The sequence below is a fragment of the Sus scrofa genome, chromosome 15 (genome assembly GCF_054392235.1).
Source record: "Sus scrofa isolate SSC_HxYL_T2T_F1_AM1 chromosome 15, Sscrofa_HxYL_maternal_Yorkshire_Landrace_v2.0, whole genome shotgun sequence".
Lineage (NCBI taxonomy): Eukaryota > Metazoa > Chordata > Mammalia > Artiodactyla > Suidae > Sus > Sus scrofa.
The window spans coordinates 66693807-66714131 of NC_139397.1; the positions used below are offsets into that span (position 1 = coordinate 66693807).

The window sequence follows — 20325 nt, forward strand, 5'->3', positions numbered from 1 at the left end:
CTATTCTGGAGAATTCTGGGGCTTGGAAAGTATATCCACAGCAATGTGGAAACTGATTTCAAGCTGAAATCCCACAGGACTTGCTGGAGTTGTGAGCCTTGTTTTAAAATAGCACAAGGTTGGAGAAGAGACTTGTGGCTGCCTGATGGGAGGGGAAGGGAGTGGGAGGGATCAGGAGCTTGGGCTTATCAGACACAACTTAGAATAGATTTACAAGGAGATCCTGCTGAATAGCATTGAGAACTTTGTCTAGATACTCATGTTGCAACAGAAGAAAGGGTGGGGGGAAAAAAGTAATTGTAATGTATACATGTAAGGATAACCTGTCCCCCTTGCTGTACAGTGGGAAAATAAAAAAAAATATTAAAAAAAAGAAAAAAAATAATTTTTCCTATTTAAAAAGTCATAAAAAAATAAAATAAAATAGCACAAGGCAGGAGTTCCTGCTGTGGCTCAGCAGATTAAGAACCCGACATAGTGTCTGTGAGGATGCAGGTTCAATTCCTGGCTTCGCTCAGTGGGTTAAGGATCTGGCATTGCCACAAGCTTGGGCATAGCTCACAGGGCGGCTCAGATCAGGTGTTGCTGTGGCTGTGGCTTAGGCCTCAGCTGCAGCTTTGATTTGAACCCTAGCCTGGGAAATTCCATATGCCACAGGTGTGGCCCTAAAAAGAAAAAAATAATAAAAATAAAATAAAATAGCACAAGGTAAAGAGAAAAGCATGACAATCGCTTTTTCCCCCCAAAGGGTAAGTAATATAAGAAGTAAAAAAGGGAGAAGAAGTTATAAAGGATTTTGAAAATGAAATATGAAATCTCAGTGCAGTGGAACTATTTAGAATAAAATACACATAGACTGTAGTTCAAAGGGCAGGAAGTCAGTAAGGCTAAAAACAAATATATACAGATGAATGAGATAGTATCACTTAATGGTTACAACTGCAGATTTCAAAGTCAGGCCAACTTGACTTGGATTCCCAGTTTGGTCATTCATTAGACCTGTAGCCCTAGGAATGTTTCTTAAGACCTTTTCACCCAAGTTTTTCATTTGTTAAAGTAAGAGATGAACGAACTGATCTCATGGAGGTTCATGAGGCTTTTCAGTGACATGAAATATGTACATATTAAATATGAAGCCTGGCACAGATTAAGTACTCAATAAATGTCGGTTACAGTTATCTTGAAATTAATTAATTATGAGTTCCCATTGTGGCGCAGTGGAAACGAATCCAACTAGGAAGCATGAGGTTTTGGGTTCCATCCCTGGCCTCACTCAGTGGGTTAAGGATCTGGCATTGCCTTGAGCTGTGGTGTAGGTTGCAGACAAGGCTTGGATCTAGCATTGCTGTGGCTGTGGCATAGGCTGGCAGCTGTAGCTCCGATTAGACCACTAGCCTGGGAACTTCCATATGCCGTGGCTGAGGCCCTGAAAAGTCAAAAGACAAAAAAGAAATAAAGTAATTAGAGTCTGAAGGAAAGTGAAGAAGGGGGGCAATTTATTTATTTATTTGGCTGTGCCCAGGTCATATGGAAGTTCCCCAAGTGAGGGAGATAGAAGCCTCACTGCAGCAGTGACCAACGCCACAGCAGTAACAACGCTAGATCCTTAACCCATGGAGCCACCAGGGAACTCCAAGGGGCAATTTATTTGGTGGACAGTAGCAGGAAGGAATTGAGATATAAGAAATATTATGGGAAAATGCCAGTAGGTAAGGTGGTCATATTATGTGAAAAAAACTAGCACACATGAGAGTGAGATTGTTGCTATGGGGTTGCCACAGGAAATCCAGGAGATGTCAGCACTGCATGAAAGCATGGATTATGTTCACCAAGGAGGAACTTCTCCTCTGAAAGCTATGAAAAGTTACCATCTTTCTGTAGGCTATATGTTTGAGCTACAGCCGACCAAGTTGCTTAAAATTTCACAAATTAACCTGACTCTTTTTCTTCTCTTTCTAGATGCACGAATTTCAATCATTTGACTACTCGTTATCATTCCACCGAAAGTACTTCATGGAGAAGAGGTTACTGGACAAGTCAACTGCTCTGGATTTGCCAAGTAAGTGTAATGGCTACAAAGGGAGAGACTAGCCACAGCAACTTCCCCATCAGTTTGATCCTAGAGTCTGGTGATCCTTGATCTTTAGAGACTGTGCCTGCCACTTGGTTCTGCCCCAAGTGCATCTGCCCTAATTCATGAAATGAAGTGGTATCGTAAAGTACAATAGGCCCCCCCTTATCCATGGTTTCCCTCTCCTCAGTTCCACTGACTTGTGGTCAGTCACAGTCCAAAAATGTTAAATGAAAAATTCCAGAAATAAACAATTCATAACTTTTCAGTTGCATGCCATTCTGAGCAGTGTGATGAAATCTGACATCCAAGTCCATCCCTCAGGATGTGAATCATCCCTTTGTCCAGCACACCCAACCCAATAACCTCTCAGCCTTTCCAGTTATCAGATTGTGGACTCCTGGTATCACAGGGCTGGCATTCACGATTGTCCTTAATAATGTCCCCTAAGAACATGAGTAGTGATGCAGGCAATTCGGATATGCCAAAGAGAAGCTGAAAAGTGCTTCTTTTAAGTGAAAAATTGGAAGTTCCCGACTTCGTAAGGAAGGAAAAAAAATTGTTGCTGAGGTTGCTAAGATCTGCAAAACATAATGATACTACGGATGGTTTCAGGCATCCCTGGGGGTTTTGGAATGTGTGCTCCATGGATAAGCAGAGACAAGTACACACACATTTTGCTTGGAGTGAGAGATGCCAAGAGCAGTGAATAGTAGTAAGGAGGTATTCAACAAATGTGGTGCTGGGGAGAAAATAAACATTAAAAACAATAAAATAATCTTATATATAACATTCACATAGAAATTTGTAGCTTGAGTAGTGAAAAAAAGTCATCACTGAGGAGTAACGTATAGCTGAGACATAAATCACAGGAAAGAGCCAGTCACTCCAGGATTGAAAGGAATGATGTTCCAGGCAGAAAGTACTAAGGCCCTGAGTAGGAACCAGCTTTGTGTGTTTGAAAGACAAAACAAAGTAGGTCCAGGGCATACTGAAATGAATTAGAAAGGAAAAAGTTATTTATTAGTTAAGGCTGTGTAGGAGTAAATACTAATTAAGCAGAGTGTATTAGTCTATTAATTTACTGCAGCTTGTCATATACTGATGTTGTATAGATTGATACTGTATCACCTCATTAGAACACAGGAACTGTATGATAGTGTTCTTCCTAGTCTGTCCTTCCAATTCTTTGTGCTCCTATTGTCATATACTTTTCTACTACATATTTATACATACCACATATTATTTTTTTCTTTAAATGTGAATTTTGTTTCAAACAATTTAGGAAGAGTTAAAAAAAAAAGCAATGTATTATATAGTTACCCAAATATTTCCTAAACATGTTGACTCTTTTTATGGGTCCAATCTTCTAATATAATTCTTCATAAGCCTGAAGAATTTCGTGTAGCATTTGTTACAGTACAATGTTTTGATAAATATCCTCAGCCAGGAAGGTAGACGAGATTGTCTTCAAACAGATAAGCACATCCAAAAAAATCTTACATGTAACATACATAATGGTGTAAAACTGAAAGCCTCATATATACTATGGGGTGCAAGGCATTAAAGTTCATTCTTATATCTTCTGCTCAGCATTGAACTGCAGGTTTTAAACAGTGCAATTAGGCAAGATAAAAAAAAGACAATCTAATTGGAAATGAAAAATTACAACTGTTTAGAGTTGCAGACTACAGGAGCATCTGTGTAGAACACCTAAGGAATCTACATAAAGGGTGTGGAGACTAATCAGTGAGTCTAGCAACTTGAAAGATCCAGTGGGCGTATACAAAGTAAAAAATTGGAATTCAAAAAAACTATTAGAAAAACTATTGTTAGAAAACTACTATTATACTATTTTTAATAGCAGTAAAAACTAGCAATGCTTAGGTATAAGTCTAACAAAATATCAGAAGGTCTGTACGCTGAAAGCTACAAAACATTGATGAGAAAAACTAATGACCCAGATATATAGAGAACTCTATTGGTAATCATGGATCACAAATCTTAATATTGTTAGGATAGCAGGTGTCCCCAACTCCATTGTGACACTGATCAAAGCCCAGAATTTTTTCCCCCTAGAAATTGATAAGATGATTCTACAGTTTTCATGAAAATTCAAAGGATCCAGAATAACTAAAAATGTTTGTAAAAGAAGAACAAACAGAATATTTCCACTTCTGGGAAGATGGAGCAGAAAGGAGCAGATATACTTTTTCCTGTGTCTCTAATTAAGTACAACTTCAACACTCTCTGCACATTCCATGTAAAACAAGCACAAAATGACTCTGAAAAGTGGAGAGAAGACACAGGCTAGGAATTTTGAAATATGAGGAATTAGTGGTAGTGGGTTTTATTGCTTTTCTTTTTTGCCTTATATATTCCACACTTGAAGTGAAGAAACTGGAAACCAGTAAATGGACAGCCACAGGGAGAGTGGGAGATGGAGAAACCAATGACAACAAAAACCAAAGGACCAGAAAAGGGGGAGTTAGCAAGATGGAAAATTTTAGGAAATAACCACTCTGTTATACGGGATCACACGCACCACCACCACCACCAAAACAAACTCCAGCCTTTTACACAAGTTTTAAAGTTTGATGTACTCTCATTTGTCTATTTTTGATTGTTTTGCTTGTGCTATTGGTGTCATGTATAAGAAATCATTGCCAAGACCAATGTCAAGAAGCTTTTCCATGGCATGTGGCAGTTTCCAGGGCAGGGAACAAACCTGCGCCACAGCAGCAACCTAAGCTGCTTCTGTGACAATGCTGGATCCTTAACCCACTGAGTCACAGGGGAACACCTGATGGATTTCGTAGTTTTACATCTATTGTTCAGTTCTTTAATGTATTTGAGTTAATATTTTCTATATAGTGTGAGGTAAGAATCCATCATCATTCTTTTGCATGTGGATATCTAGTTTTCCCACCACTATTAGTTGAAGAGACAGTCTTTTCCCCACTGAGTGGTCTTGGCACCCTTATTAAAACTCATTTGTCTGTATATATGAGGGTGTATTTCTGACCTCTTTATTCTAAATCATGGTTCTATTTGTCTATCCATATGCCAGGATCACACGGTTTTGATTACTGTAGATTTGTCATATGTTTTCAAATCAGCAAATGTGAGTCCTCCAACATTGTCCTTTTTTGAAATTTTTTGGCTATTTAGAGTCTTTTGAGATTCAATACTAGTTTTTGGATAAGTTTATTTCTGCAAAAATGCTGTTGGGATTTTAATAAGAATTGCATGGACTATATAGAATTGTTTTGGGTAGTAGGAACATCTTTAACAATATTGGGTTTCCCAATCCATGAACATGGTGTGTATTTCCTGGTATTTGTGTCTTTTTAAATTTCTTTAGGGAATGTTTTATAGTTTTCATTGAGGATATTTATGCTCTTTACAGTTATTTTAAATCTGTCAGGAAGATCTGTGTCTCCTCAGGGTCAGTTTTTGGAATTTTATTTTTTCCTTGATTGATCCAGTATTTCCCTGTTTGTATGCCCTGCTAGCTTTTGCTGGGATTTGGGCATTGGATAAAACAACCACCTCTCCAAGCCTTTGATCCCTGGTTTCATATAGGGAGAGATCTTCACCATCAACCCAGCTGGAGGTTTTAGGACCCGTCAAACCTTACCTGCTCTCTTACCCTGGCATTTCCCTGCAGAACTGCAACTTCATTGTCTTGCTCATCTCTCTTTTCTTCAGCTCCCAAACTCTAGCCCTGGTCGCTTCAGCACTGTGAGTCAGGCAAGGCAAAAATTAGTCTCTTGAGAGGCCCCAAGAGAAGCCAGAATGTTTGATGGGTGATCCACTCTTCTCTTCTCAACCTGAAGGAGAAGCCCTCGAATTGAAGGTTTCTTCCCCCTTGCTCCAGGCAGTGATGCACAAGGGAGCCATGCCAAGTGCCATAAAGTTTCTTACCCCTTGTGTTGGAATCCATTTTTTTTTTTAATTTATTTTTTTCCCACTGTACAGCAAGGGGATCAAATTATCCTTACATGTATACATTTTTACCCCCACCCTTTGTTCTGTTGCAATATGAGTATCTAGACATAGTTCTCAATGCTATTCAGCAGGATCTCCTTGTATATCTATTCTAGGTTGTGTCTGATAAGCCCAAGCTCCCGATCCCTCCCACTCCCTCCCTCTCCCATCAGGCAGCCACAAGTCTATTTTCCAAGTCCATGATTTTCTTTTCTGTGGAGATGTTCATTTGTGCTGGATATTATATTCCAGTTATAAGTGATATCATATGGTATTTGTCTTTGTCTTTCTGGCTCATTTCACTCAGTATGAGATTCTCTAGTTCCATCCATGTTGCTGCAAATGGCATTATGTCATTCTTTTTTATGGCTGAGTAGTATTCCATTGTGTATATATACCACTTCTTCCGAATCCAATCATCTGTCGATGGACATTTGGGTTGTTTCCATGTCCTGCCTATTGTGAATAGTGCTGCAATGAACATGCGGGTGCATGTGTCTCTTTGAAGTAGACTTTTGTCCGGATATATGCCCAAGAGTGGGACTGGGGGGTCATATGGAAGTTCTATGTATAGATTTCTAAGGTATCTCCAAACTGTTCTCCATAGTGGCTATACCAGTTTCCATTCCCACCAACAGTGCAGGAGGGTTCCCTTTTCTCCACAATCCCTCTAGCACTTGTTATTTGTGGACTTAGTAATGATGGCCATTCTGACTGGTGTGAGGTGGTATCTCATGGTAGTTTTGATTTGCATTTCTCTTATGATCAGTGATGTTGAGCATTTTTTCATGTGTTTGTTGGCCATCTGTATATCTTCCTTGGAGAAATGTCTATTCAGGTCTTTTGCCCATTTTTCAGTTGGGGTGTTGGCTTTTTTTGCTGTTGGGTTGTATAAGTTGTTTATATATTCTAGAGATTAAGCCCTTGTTGGTTGCATCATTTGAAACTATTTTCTCCCACTCTGTAAGTTGTCTTTTTGTTTTCTTTTTGGCTTCCTTTGTTGTGCAAAAGCTTTTTAGTTTGATGAGGTCCCATGGGTTTATTTTTGCTCTAATTTCTATTGCTTTGGGAGACTGACCTGAGAAAATATTCATGAGGTTGATGTCAGAGAGTGTTTTGCCTATGTTCTCTTCTAGGAGTTTGATGGTGTCCTGTCTTATATTTAAGTCTCTCAGCCATTTTGAGTTTATTTTTGTACATGGTGTGAGGGTGTGTTCTAGTTTCATTGCTTTGCATGCAGCTGTCCAGGTTTCCCAGCAATGCTTGCTGAATAGACTTTCTTTTTCCCATTTTATGTTCTTGCCTCCTTTGTCAAAGATTAATTGACCATAGGTGTCAGGGTTTATTTCCGGGTTCTCTATTCTGTTCCATTGGTCTGTCTGTCTGTTTTGATACCAGTACCATGCTGTTTTGATGACTGTGGCTTTGTAATATTTTTTGAAGTCTGGGAGAATTATGCCTCCTGCTTAGTTTTTGTTTCTCAGGATTGCAGAATCCATTTTTAGTTGACAATGGCCTGTATGCTGCAGCTTCTCAACTGGTCCCTAGACTCCTCATAGAGGTAATGCAGTTCATATCTTGTTAACTTTGTGTCTCTGTGGGTGAAGGAGGGCTTGTGGCTTACTAGACTTCTACTTTGCTAATTTCACTTGTTTAATTAATTTTTGACTGAGACATGAAAGCAATTTAATGGAAAAAGGATTGTTCTTTTTAGCATATGGTGCAGTAACAGTTAATCACCCATAAAGAAAAAAGAAGAAAAAATAAACTTTGGTTCTTACTTTGTACCATATAAGAATTATGGTACAGCTATAAGTTCTGTATATATATGGTATATATATGTATATATATAAGTTCTAGAATAGTTATGTCATCTTGAAAATCAGAAACAGTGTTTGAATACTCACATCACTTTGTTACTTAATATAAAGGTACTATAATCAAGATAGTGTGGTAATAATCAAGATAGTATGGTACTGGTTTAAGAATAGGTAAGTAGACCAGAGGACCCTAACGGCAAGTCAAGTAACAGATCAGCACATAGAGGCAAACTTTTTTGACAAAGGTGCTGTTGTTAATGTGGAAAGAAAAATCTTATCATCAATGTTATTCTTCCAACTGGATATCTTTATAGGAAAAAATATGAACCTTGACCTATATTTCACACTATGCAGAAATTTCAACTGAAGATGGATTATAGACTTAAATATAACAGCTTAAAATATAAAGCTCTTTGCTACCTGGAGATTATCTTTGCTATATTGAAGTAGGCAGATTATTTAGCATATAAATATCACTAACAGTAAATGAAATACTTGAGAGATAGGGTTTCCTCAAAATTCAAAAAACATTTGTTCATCAAAAGATATTAAGAAAATGAAAAGGCACAGATGGGGAAAAATATTCAAAATAGACATATGACACAAAGAACTCATATCAAGATTGTATTAAAAAAACTTTTACAAATCAATAACAAAAACCAAGCCAACTCATTAAAGATAAGAAAAATATTAAAATAGACCCTCAAAAAGGGAAGATGTACGAATGGTCGGTCAACACATAAAACATACTCAACATCTTTAATCATTATGGAAATGTAAATTAAAACTACAGTAATCACTAGTACATACCCATTAGAATTTCTAAATTTAAAATTGACTATAAATTTCAGTTGTTGAAGAGGATGCAAAGCAACCAGGGCTCTCATACAGTGTGGGTGGGAATATAACATAGTACAACCCCTTGAGAAAGTTATTAAAACATTTTATTTTGTAGGATTAAACATACGTCTATCTTAGGAACCAGCAGTTTCATTTCTAGTGATTTACCCCCAAAGCAATGAATCCAGGTACCCATCCAAAGACTTGCACAATAGCAAAAAAAAAAAAAAGAAAAATTGGAAACAATCCAATGTCCATAAACAGGAGAATGAATAAATGAATTGTGGTATATTCACACTGTTGACTGGTCTGCAGCAATAAAAATGAACTGATTGTGGATATGTACAACATTCTTGACAAATCTCAAAAATAACATGCTGAGCAAGAGAAGCCAGACACAGAAGGGTACATAACTGTGCTGTTCCACTGTTTAAATGGTATCTGTGGCTACTGAAATCCAGATTCTGTGGAGGTGAGGACGGACTGGAAAGAGACCTGAAGACGGTTTGTAGTGTGATGTCTGTGCTATAGACCTTGGGGTGTTGGTTACAGGGGTGCACATGCTTGTGAATACTTATACTGTTCACTAAAGACCTGTGTATTTTAAAATCCCAATGTAAGTTTACCTTCATACATTTTTTTTGTCTTTTTTAGGCTGCACCCATGGCATATGGAGGTTCCCAGGCTAGGGGTCGAATCAGAGCTGTAGCCACCTGCTTACACCACAGCTCACAGCAATACCAGGTCCTTAACTTGCTGAGCAAGGCCAGGGATTGCACCTGTGTCCTCATGGATGCTAGTCAGATTCGTTTCTCCTGAGCCATGATAGAAACTCCTACTTTCAAACAACTTTTTTTAAAGAAAAATGAAATTAAAAAATTTTTCATTAAACAAAAACAGGGTCATTCATTACAAGCAGATGAACACTAATGGGAATACCAAAGGTAATTTTTCAGGCAGATATCATAGATGATGATGAAGATGTAGTTGAAACTCTCAAAAACTATGGGGGGCAAAGTAAATTGGTGCCACTTTTAGAAACTGGCATTCTTGGAGTTCCTGCTGTGGCTCATTGGATTAAGAACCAGACTAGGATCCATGAGGATACAGGTACAATCCCTGGCCTTGCTCAGTGGGTTAAGGATCCAGCATTGATGCAAGCAGCGGCCTAGGTCGCAGGTGTGGCTCGAATCTGGCATTTCTGTGGCTGTAATTTAGGCCTACAACTGCAACTCCAATTTGACCGCTAGTCTGGGAACTTCCATATGCCACAGGAGTAGCCCTAAAAAAACAAAAACAACAACAAAAAAACTCAAAAACCAAAAAACCTTTTGGCCTTCTCTATAAAACCAATGACCCAGCAATCCCACAGCTCCTTACCCAGGACTGCACATCTGTAACTGGGATTTGGCAGCAGACAATATTCCATGGCCTCTGCACTTTTCATAGAAGATGGGAAATTCAGTAGCAAGGTCAGAGTCTAAGAAGAATCTCTGTTTAGATGGTGAGACTGATGGAGATTATCCTGTGATGGAACCTGCATCCTTGAACAGAACTGGGAATCCAGGAGGCTGGGCCAAGGGTTGTATGCAGGGAGAGCCACAGACCCACAGGAGCACCATGTGACCTGGCAGGCTGGCCCTAACAGCCCCAGCAGCACATCCCCCAGCCCACCTCAGCTGCCATACCACCACAGCTCCGGACCACCCCGGAAATGACCAACACCTGCAAATCCAAGGCTGTGGAAGCTCCTCCAGGTAGTCTTACTATTTCATTTAATAAAAACTGAGTCAGTTCTCTGATAAAAACAAAAAACAGAACACTGATGACAGGCGGCACCTTTCATCATGACGTTTTTCTACCCAGATCTTTGTCTTTTATCTCCAATGCATTCAATCAGAATCTCCTGTGTTCCTTCCATTTTCCTGGCACAGCAGGCTCATCAGAGGGTTGAGATGGAAGGGCGCTTAAAGTAAAGAGAACAGCCAAGTCAAAGGCACCAAGATGAGTGAGGAAACAATATAGTATTTGGGGAATTGAAGGTCATTCGGTCTCACTGGGCTGTAGGCCGTAAAGGGAACTAGGGCGGGAGAGGAAGGTGGCAAGGTAGCCCAACCTCAGATGGGAGGAATTTTGCAGATCTGCTTGGATTTTCAACTTCTTCTCCAGATCTCATGAGTTTTTGCCACATCACTCACAGTTCCAAAGATTAAAGACTCCATCACTTTATTACCCTAAGATTTTTTGAAAAGCAAATGCTCTCCAGAAGTTTGAGAATTATCTCTCTGAAAATGTATTCACATGAGGAATATAAAACTATATTTTGGAAAACAATTTTTTTTTTTTGTATTTAATCTGCACTTGAGAGAGTAGTAAGAAAGGATCCAGTTTCTCACTGGATCTCACACCAGAAGCACTGACCCAATTCCTACTAAGACCATTCTCCACAGACTTCATTATCTACTTCCTTTGCAGGTTTGTGTTGGAATGTTTTAAAGACTCTGTCTAGGGATGCTTTAAGGAAAGGAGGAATTAAGTCTATCTAAAAAGTGAATGGAAAGCACTTCACTTAATTCTTCTCCTGACCAGCTTACTCACTCTTTCTACTAGTACATGGACCTTTCCTGTTCGTCCAATCTATGACCTTTTGTTTCCGTTCCTTTTGTCATTTAGATAAGACCTATGGATCATCAGTTCAGACACTCTTTTCACGTATCCTTTAGTTTCTTTCCTCTGGTTTTTCTGCCCAGTAAAATCCCAGTGAACATCTTCAAGTCCCGGGGAAAGAGGGAAAGGAAACAAGAGTAGGGAAAAACAATTAGATAGGAGCCAGCCTAGAAGTAGGAAGTCCACCATGATGGTCTGCCTACAATCTAGGCAATAAATGGAAGAGACTAAACAAGCAGTGGAACACAAAGCATGAGAATCAGATTCTAGGAACATCAAGGAAGTGGAATTATAAGACTCTGTTTCTGGATTTTGCAGCTGAATTGTGGCCAGCTATTCTCTAAAACCAGTGACAGAGTAGACTTTGATCAAGAGGATACAATCCACTATAGCTAAGAATTTGAAGTCCTTTTGAGGTCTGCAAATAGAGCTTTTCCGGAGTTCAGGAGAGAGTTGAGAGATGCATAGGTGACTTGGGAGTCATCAGTGTGTAAGCAGTAATTGGAGCCAGGGGGTTTAATTAACCTACAAAAGGAAAATGTGTTGAGAGAGAAAAGGAGAAACCCCAGGCCAGAACAGATGAGTCCATTAAGGAAATGTGTCAAGAAGCCAAGGGAAAGAAAGCAAAAAAAAAACAAAAAAACCCTCAAAAAACAAAACCTGAATAATGAGCAGAAGCAAAGGCTAAAAGGTTAAGAAAGATAAGGATAAAAAATGTTTTTTGGATTGAACAATCAAGTGTCAATTATTGACCCAGAGAGAAATATGTAATCACATTTAAGGCTGGAAAACAAGTTTGCAATAACTTGAGAAGTGAATATAAAATGATAAAATGGAGAAAACTTAGAAACTGTCATTTAATAAACTTGGCTAAAAAGGAAGAGAGGATGATAAAAGGGCACTGCATGGATGAGGCAGTATTTTAAAGGTGATGATACTTTGAGTATGTTCAGATGCTGATGGAAAACAACTCAGAGATAAGGAGAGATGGATGATTGAGAAGAAGACGATAGAAGTAGATGGAGTAAGGATCCCAAGAGGTGGGTGGGGATAGGAGCCAGAGCACAGGCAGGGAGATTTTTAAAATATTTTTTATTGAAGTATAGTTGATTTACAGTGTTGTTTTAATTTCTGGTGTGCAGCAAAGTGATTCAGTTTACACATATATACAGTATTTTTTAAAACTGTTTTCCATTATGGTTTGTCAGACAACATTGAATATAGTTCTTTGTGCTGTACAGTAGGACCTTGTTGTTTGTTCCCTGTATGTACAATATCTTCCCTCTGCTAACCCCAGCCTCCCACTCTATCCCTCCCCCAACCTCCTTCCCCTTGGCAACCACAAGTCTGTTCTCCTTGTCCATGAGTCTGTTTCTGTTTCATAGATAGATTCATTTGTGTCACATTTTAGATTCCACATGTAAGTGATATCACATGGTATTAATGTCTTTCTCTTTCTGACTTTACTTAGTATGAGAATCTCTCATTGCCTCCATGTTACTGTGAATGACATTATTTCCTCCTTTTTTTGACTGAGTAATATTCCATTGTGTATATGGATCACATCTTTTTTATCCATTCATCAATTGGTGGACATGTAGGTTGTTTCCAGTCTTGGCTATTGTGAATAGTGCTGCAATGAACATATGGGTGCATGTATCTTTTTCAATTATATTTTTGTCTGGTTATATGCTCAAGAGTGGGATTTTCTGGATCACATGGTAACTCCTTCCTTAGTTTTCTGAGAAGCCTCCATACTGTTTTCCATAGTGGCTATACCAGTTTACACTCCCACCAATAGTGTAGAGGGATTATTTGAGACTGAAAAAGCTTTCCTTGTTGCTTTGATTTGAAACATAATGATTAGGAATGAAAGAAGATGTAGGCAAGTAGGCTGGTGGGGTCTGGATTTAGAGCAGGAGTAGCTGGAATTTTTTCCCAAAGGCATCTATTTTTTATATCAGTTTTTTTAGGGAAGTGAAGGGAGAGAGTTGAGGTTAAAAGATAAAAGGGACTAGGGCAAAGGAGAAAGAAAATGAAGATGAAGATCCATCCTAAGATTGACACCTGTAGATGGCTACTTTCAGATTCTCAATTCTGCCTTCTACTTGAATTACCTGGGGAACTTTAAAAAGTCCTTACTCCCAGTTTCCAACCCTGATTTAATTGTTTTGGGCAGAGCATTTTTCAAAAACTCCTTAGGTGATTCTAAGGTACAGAGTTCAGAAAGTTCTGCTCTCATTCCTTTGTTTTTATGATTTTGCACCAACTGGATTTAGCAGGTTGATGTCAGCAAAGGCAGATGGTTGAACTGACCAGAGTTAGAGTTTTGCTGGGTACGTTCAGAGGAAGGACAATGGAAAGATATTGAAGGGCTGGTTCATAGAGTCTAGGCCAGGATGAGAAAATAGAGACAGGAGGTGATTAAAAAGACTAATAGTAAATAGAGCAGCCAAGGAGTGGTAAACATATGTAGAAAGAGGAAGAAGGTGATCTGGATGCAGTGAAGAAAGTAGCATTCATTCCCTGTCAACTTTCTAGTGATCTAAATCTATTCCTTCAGTCACATGCCCTTGAAAATAGTTTTTAAAACATTTTAGACCAAAACTATGAAAAGAAATAGAGAAAATAGAGTTTAAAAGAATTAGTGATGAGGTTAGGGCTTAAAGTGTGGAGGAACAGAAAGCATAGATGCTGGGGAAAAATTTCCCATTCAAAAAAAGTATGTAAAAAATACATATATCTTACTCCTTATGTATCAGTCTAAGTTTACTTGTGACAAAGAATATTTAGCACCTAAAAAAGTAATCAGAATCTTCAGTTTTGGTGGTTGTAATGTAGTCGCAGTAGTATGATTTTTAGATAATCCCTCCTTTGGAAGTAGTGATATAAATGTTTTTTTCTCTAAAGAAAGGATGTGATTAATAGAATTTAAGGGTCCTGGCTTTTTTATTATTAAATTATTGGAATGACCTTAAGTCATCCGCATATAATAGAAGGTTTTATACAATAGAAGCCCCAGAATAAGATGCTTGATAAAACACAAACAGACCTCAAGACAAAACTCATTTACTCTGGATTTCTGTAAGAGTCTAGGGAAAAATCTGTGAAGTACTCCTAACAGATGAAGTGACAATAAGATGGGGAAAAAAGCAACAGGAGCCTTCACAGCCTATAGCAGCGCAAAGGGAAGCCTCAATAATGGCTCAAGAAAAGAGAACCTAAAACATGTTATGCGAATGCTCACGTTATTCCACAAGGAGTCTTCGAAAAAAGGCAGAGCATTATTCACTGGAATTTTTTCCCCATTGTTCTCGCTCATTAAAACTGGCCCTGTTTTGTCTTCCTCTGAGACTGTTTGAATTGTAGATTTCAGTGTCCTTTGAACTTTGTTCTTTGATAAAAGTTGGGCAGAAAACACATGCCACATACAACTGTGGACCTGAGATTTGAGACTCGTGATAGTCCTGGGGAGAGCTTCCTGCCCTGTGCCAAAAAAAGGAAGACAAGTATTCACACTGACCAGGAGGCAAAATATTTCCATAGTTAGTCATTAATATCCACTAAGAAGCATCAGTGAACTGCACACTTTTTAGATTCAAGGGGTTATTTAAAAAATCCTGTTTACCATCCCCATCAGGCTGACAGGGCACAAGTCAACATTTCCCAGGATTGGTGTCCAACCACTTCCACCCAAATGATTCCTGGAAAAACACGTTTCTGTTTTTTCCTCCTCAAAAGACTGGGTTTTTTTTGTTTGTTTTTTGTTTTTCTTTTCTTTTCTTTCCCCAGTCACATCTATGACATAGGAAATATCTGGAGCTGATCCTTAACACACTGGTCGAGGACACACCAGATCCTTAACCCACTGGTCAAGGACAGGGATCGAACCCACATCCTCACAGAGACTAGTTGGGTTCTTAACCCGCAGAGCCACAACAGGAACTCTGATAGTGCATTTTGAATAGCCTCAAAGTAAGCATGTGACAAATTCAAAAGATTATGGTGGAGTTTTGTTTACAATTTTTTTTTCTCTCCCTGACTTTTTTCTTCCTTCTCGCAGATGAGAGACTATAAATGTAGGCATTTATGATTTAGGGTTCTCTTTGATTTGAATAGTTTTCTAATGTGATAGTTTAAAATGATTGAGGTTTGTATTCCTTTCTTTCCTCCCAACAGGCTGTTTCTCTGTGTCTTAGTAAATTTATGTTGCTGCTCTATTCCAACTGGCTGGGTTGTGTTGCACTCATGTTACCCAGATCACTCTTCCTCGTAATTAAAATACATAAGTGCTAAAATATGGCTCAGAGGACTTCAATGGGATGCCATATATTTGAAGGGAATTTTTTAGCAGAAAATGCAAAGCTTGTCATAGTCTCATAATGTGACAGAAAAACAGATCCCAGAGCAATACTGCTTCCCACTTCCAGCACGGGACAACCAGGGGAACTAACCCACTGAGCTCCACTCTGGGGGAAGAAGAAGTTGGGATCCAGGCTTTAAATTTCACTGCACCCCCAACCCAGGAAGTAGAGCAATACCGAGGTGTTACATAGTCATAGGAAGTCAGGGAGTGTCTTCTGCACCTTGCCCCACAGGGAACTGGACAGAACTCTCCCTTCTATACCTCATGTGGTCAGACATACTGAAAAGAAGGTAGATTGAATTGATGAAATGTTAATAAATCCAAGAAGCCAGCAGAAAAGTAAGAGGATAGCATGTTTAATTTCCAGAGGGCTGCCAGAAACATTTTTCAGTATAATCACCTCCTGACTCAACACAATGGATTGAGTGATGGTTAAGTTTTCTGGCTTTGCCAGAGAAAAAATGATTTGAAAAAGGAACCCAACCAAGCCAGTCCAGTGTTGCTGCATTTAAAAGTCCACCTTATCCTTGAACTTTTATTCTCATGGGATTTAGCAAAGTTGGAAAAATGAGGACATGAACCACACAACTGTGTGTATGTTATTCATAGAGTTACCCATGCTTTTCTCTTTGGGCAGCTGTTTTGCTGGCAAGATCCAAATGCTACTTAATGTTGTTTAAAAGTGGGGACAACGACCCATCTGTGAGAGCAGCTAAAATGAAAAATAGTGACAATGGCCAATGCTAGCAAGGATGTGAAGGAAATTGATCCTGTACATTCTTGGTGGGAGTGTAAAACTGTACAGTCACTCAGGAAAGTAGTCTGGCAGTTTCTTAAAAAATTAAACATGCATTAATCCTATGTTTCAGCAGTCACACTCCTAGCTATTTATCTCAGAGAAATGAAAAACTTATATTCACTCAAAGAGCCACATGCAAATGCTCATAGCAGCTTTACTGGTCCTAGACAAAACCTGAAAACAACCCAGATACCCCTCAATGGGTGAATGGTTTAAGCAGACTGAGGCACATCCATACTGTGGAATACTATTCAGCAGTACCAAAGCATGAATGTTGAACACATGTACACGCACCACACCTGGGATAGATCTCAAGGGAGTTGTGTTGAGTGAAACAGCCAATCTCAAAATGTCACATAAGGTATGATTCCATTTATATAATATTCTCAAGATGACAAGATTATAAAGATTGAGAACAAATCAGTGATTGGGGTTAGGGATGGGTGTGGTGGGGGAGAGTGAATGTGATTTTAAAAGGGTGACACAAGAAAGATCTTTTGTACTGAGGGAACAGGTCTCTTCTTGACTGTTGGTGATGGCTATGTGAATCCGCACATGTGATAAGATTGCATAAAACTAGACACACACACACACACACACACACACACACACACACACACGTGCATAAAACTGGTGAGATCTGAATAAGGTATGTGAGTCCTAACAGTATTACTTTTGTAGTTTTGCTGTTGTACTGCAGGTGTTGCCATAGGAGAAACTGGGTGAAAAGTACCTGGGAACCCCTCTATTTTTGTAACATTCTGTGAACAAAATACAAAGTTAAAAAGTTGGGAGAAAAGGAATAGAACATGAAAACAGGGCCACCCTTTGAAAGGCTATCTGAAAAATATGACCAACTTTATTTTGTGGAGATAAAGCCAGAGTGACAACTTATGGATGGATGGTGGCTATAGAAATAGGAATGATTCCCAAACTGATTCTTTCGTATGACCAGTCTATTTTCATGTTTCAGGAAGTTAACAAAACCTGATTCAGTGTGTTGATTGACACTTCCTTTTAATTGGGACATGTCTGTTTTTCCTAATGAAAAATGTTCTAGGAGACCAAGCAGCTTCAAGATGCTGTTTTATTATTGGCTTTGAACTGTAGCCACATCCACTTTCTGAAGACATGCAGCGGTTGATAATAGCCGCTGGGGGTCAGACTTCCCCATGGCACCTTCTCAGACATATCTCAGACCCAGTGCATCTGCAAAGCCCGGACCTACAGATTAATAGGACTCAAATCTTCCTTTCTTCTTGTAAGGGCTCACCAAAGCAGACAGAAATATTGGTGTTTGTGTTAATCACCCAGCTCAGAACACAAACAGATCCAGGGATCTTGGAAGAAATACCAGAGTAGTTTTGTATAAATCCTAGTTAAATACATCCTAGTTAATGAGGAATTCAGCAGAGGGCTAGTGTTTTCTTTAACCTCTGGATAAAATAGAGTCTTCCTGCAATCTGGGGAGAGGAGCCCCGTCCTGGGCCCCACCCAGCCATGCCTTTACCATGGGACAAGAGTCCCAATTCTTGTTTCAAATGGCTGGAAAAGAAACCCATAGATTTTGTGAGCAATGATGAGCTGAAGATAATTCTTAAAAATACCTTAATAAAGGGGAAATGTCAGCCTCAGGCTATGGGCAAAGGGGCACATTTTAAAAAGGAGTCGGTTATGAATCACAGAAGAGAATAAACCAGGATTGGTATAGTCAGATTCTAGAAGTTGGTTTTGAGTTTTTTGAGTTTGACCAGTGTATCGCTGTCTCTGATGGCCAGGGCATGGCCTGGAAATGCCAAGAGCTGAGTTACTGTGTTGCAATAAGATGAGGGTGAGGGCTAGGTGCCAGCCAGCAACACCATGCACACAGGTCCAGAAAAGATGCTGGTGCCTGCCAGGGGTCATTGCCTCTAGTTGGTTCTCTGAAGATGCTGTGGTTGAGTCATAAGGGAACCTCTTGCATTTATGCCTTTACAGAACCAATTAATCAAACTTCTCACAGAGGGAGAAGAGATTTTATCTTCCCAAAGGTAAAAAAGGAATTTCCAAGTGATCAATTTCACAGATCAGGCACCACCTGGTCTTGAGGCTTCAGTAATTGCATCTCTTTTCTCTACATGTATTTCTAGGTGGTGTTCAGATTCTGGAACATGCATGCAACTAAAATGTGTTTGGAGACTGTGTCCACCTGTTCTTATACTTTGAGAATCTAGTTAGTACCAAGGGATTTCCAAGATTCCCTACTGTCTCCTTCACATACCTTGCTACTCTTGCTTTGCAGGGTGAGTTGCGATGTCATCACTTAAGATTCAAGAGCTCTCAGCAAACAGTCTAGAACAGATTAAAAGAAATTTCCTGAAATCCCTGTCTTGGAAACCTGAGTGGCAAGATACACCACTTGCATCAAATGGTAAGAAATACGGTCGCGCATTAAGTGAAGCCCTAACAATTAAAGCCATCAACTTTAACAGAGGTTGAGAAAACAAAAGACGTTCCAGTTTACAGTGGCCCCAAGCCAGGAGACTGCTGAGACTGGAGAAAACTCAGACTGCAGACTGAAGAATGCTATCTTCTAAGAGGAATGTGCTAATGAAAGTTTTCAGGAACAGCAGTTTTGTCAAGTTTCTTCCAGAATGTTAATCAGCCAGGACTTCAAAGTATTACTGGTCAGGTAAATAGTCTCTGGCAGGTGCAAGGAAGAGAAACACACAAAATCTCCCTTGAGCAAGTTTAGGGGGAATAAAATCTGATGTTATATGCTGGCTTTTAACTCTTTTCAGTAACGATAAATTACCTTGGTTATCGATGAAAGATTGAAATATCACCTAGACCTTTAAGGATATAAGTATAGTTTATGGAAGAGGCAAGGGCAAAACAGAAAAAAAAAATGCTGCCCTGAGAATGAACTTGGGGTTTTCTGCCTACTACAAGATTAAATGAATGTTCCTTGCCGTTGGCAAAAAAAGTAATTTTAGGTCTCAGCTTCTACGAGTTTTGCATCAGTCTTCTCTAAAGTTGCTTCTTTTGATCTCAACTTTCTGTTGAGAGATTCAGGTAAAAGATTGTATGATTCCCAATAACACATTTATCCAGCTATGACTCCAAAAATTCTGAGCTGCATAAACAAGTATGATAAAGTCAAACACTCCCGTGTGAGCAATCAGAGCAAAAACCCATGTTGTCTGTACCTACTGTATCTGAGGTTGAACACTGAGTTATAAGGCTCAAAATCATTCCTACACTTCCCTGCATTCAGAGAGGTAAACACCTCAATTTCAGACACTGAATTTCCTGCTCTGTGTTAAAAGTTGTTCGATACCTTTGAGATCGCTAGAGAGTTGCTGGGTTGTGGCAAAACTGCCGTGGAGTGGATTCAAATAGGGCTCTGCTTCCAGAATGACCTGGGTATTGTTCCTGCTGATGTCACTTAAAATTGTGCTCAGCTACTCAGACTTTCTGACACTCTGTTCTAAATCTGTAAATGAAAAGAATATACCTCTCCTAGAGAGCTGTCATGGGCATTAGGGAAGTTTGCATGTAGTAGAGATTGCATGTAGTAGGGGGCAGAGTTTGCATGTGGAAGGGGGCGTCCTATCACTCCCTCGGCACATTGAATGAACACACTTGGAAAAGTTATTCAGGAGTTTCCTTCCTGGCTCAGCAGTTAATGAACCCAAATAGGATCCATGAGGATGCGGGTTTGATCTCTGGCCTCTATCAGTGGGTTGAGGATCCCACGTAGCTGTGATGTAGGCTGGCAGCTACAGCTCTT

General features: G+C 39.3%; 1 protein-coding gene across 42 annotated transcripts in view; it reads left to right on the top strand.

Annotated features, from left to right (window-relative positions):
- Positions 1 to 20325, top strand: part of FUT10 (fucosyltransferase 10) — a 429533-nt gene that overhangs the window by 327545 nt on the left and 81663 nt on the right. For 21 of the 42 annotated variants that reach the window (XM_085000131.1, XM_085000142.1, XM_085000150.1 and 18 more), the window contains 3 exons: positions 1960 to 2059; positions 10223 to 10478; positions 18835 to 18963. The gene's annotated coding sequence lies outside the window, so the exon portion shown is untranslated. Of the gene's footprint in view, positions 1 to 1959; positions 2060 to 10222; positions 10479 to 18834; positions 18964 to 20325 lie in introns of those variants that run through there. The other 21 variants (XM_085000164.1, XM_085000149.1, XM_085000119.1 and 18 more) reach the window with 2 other exon arrangements.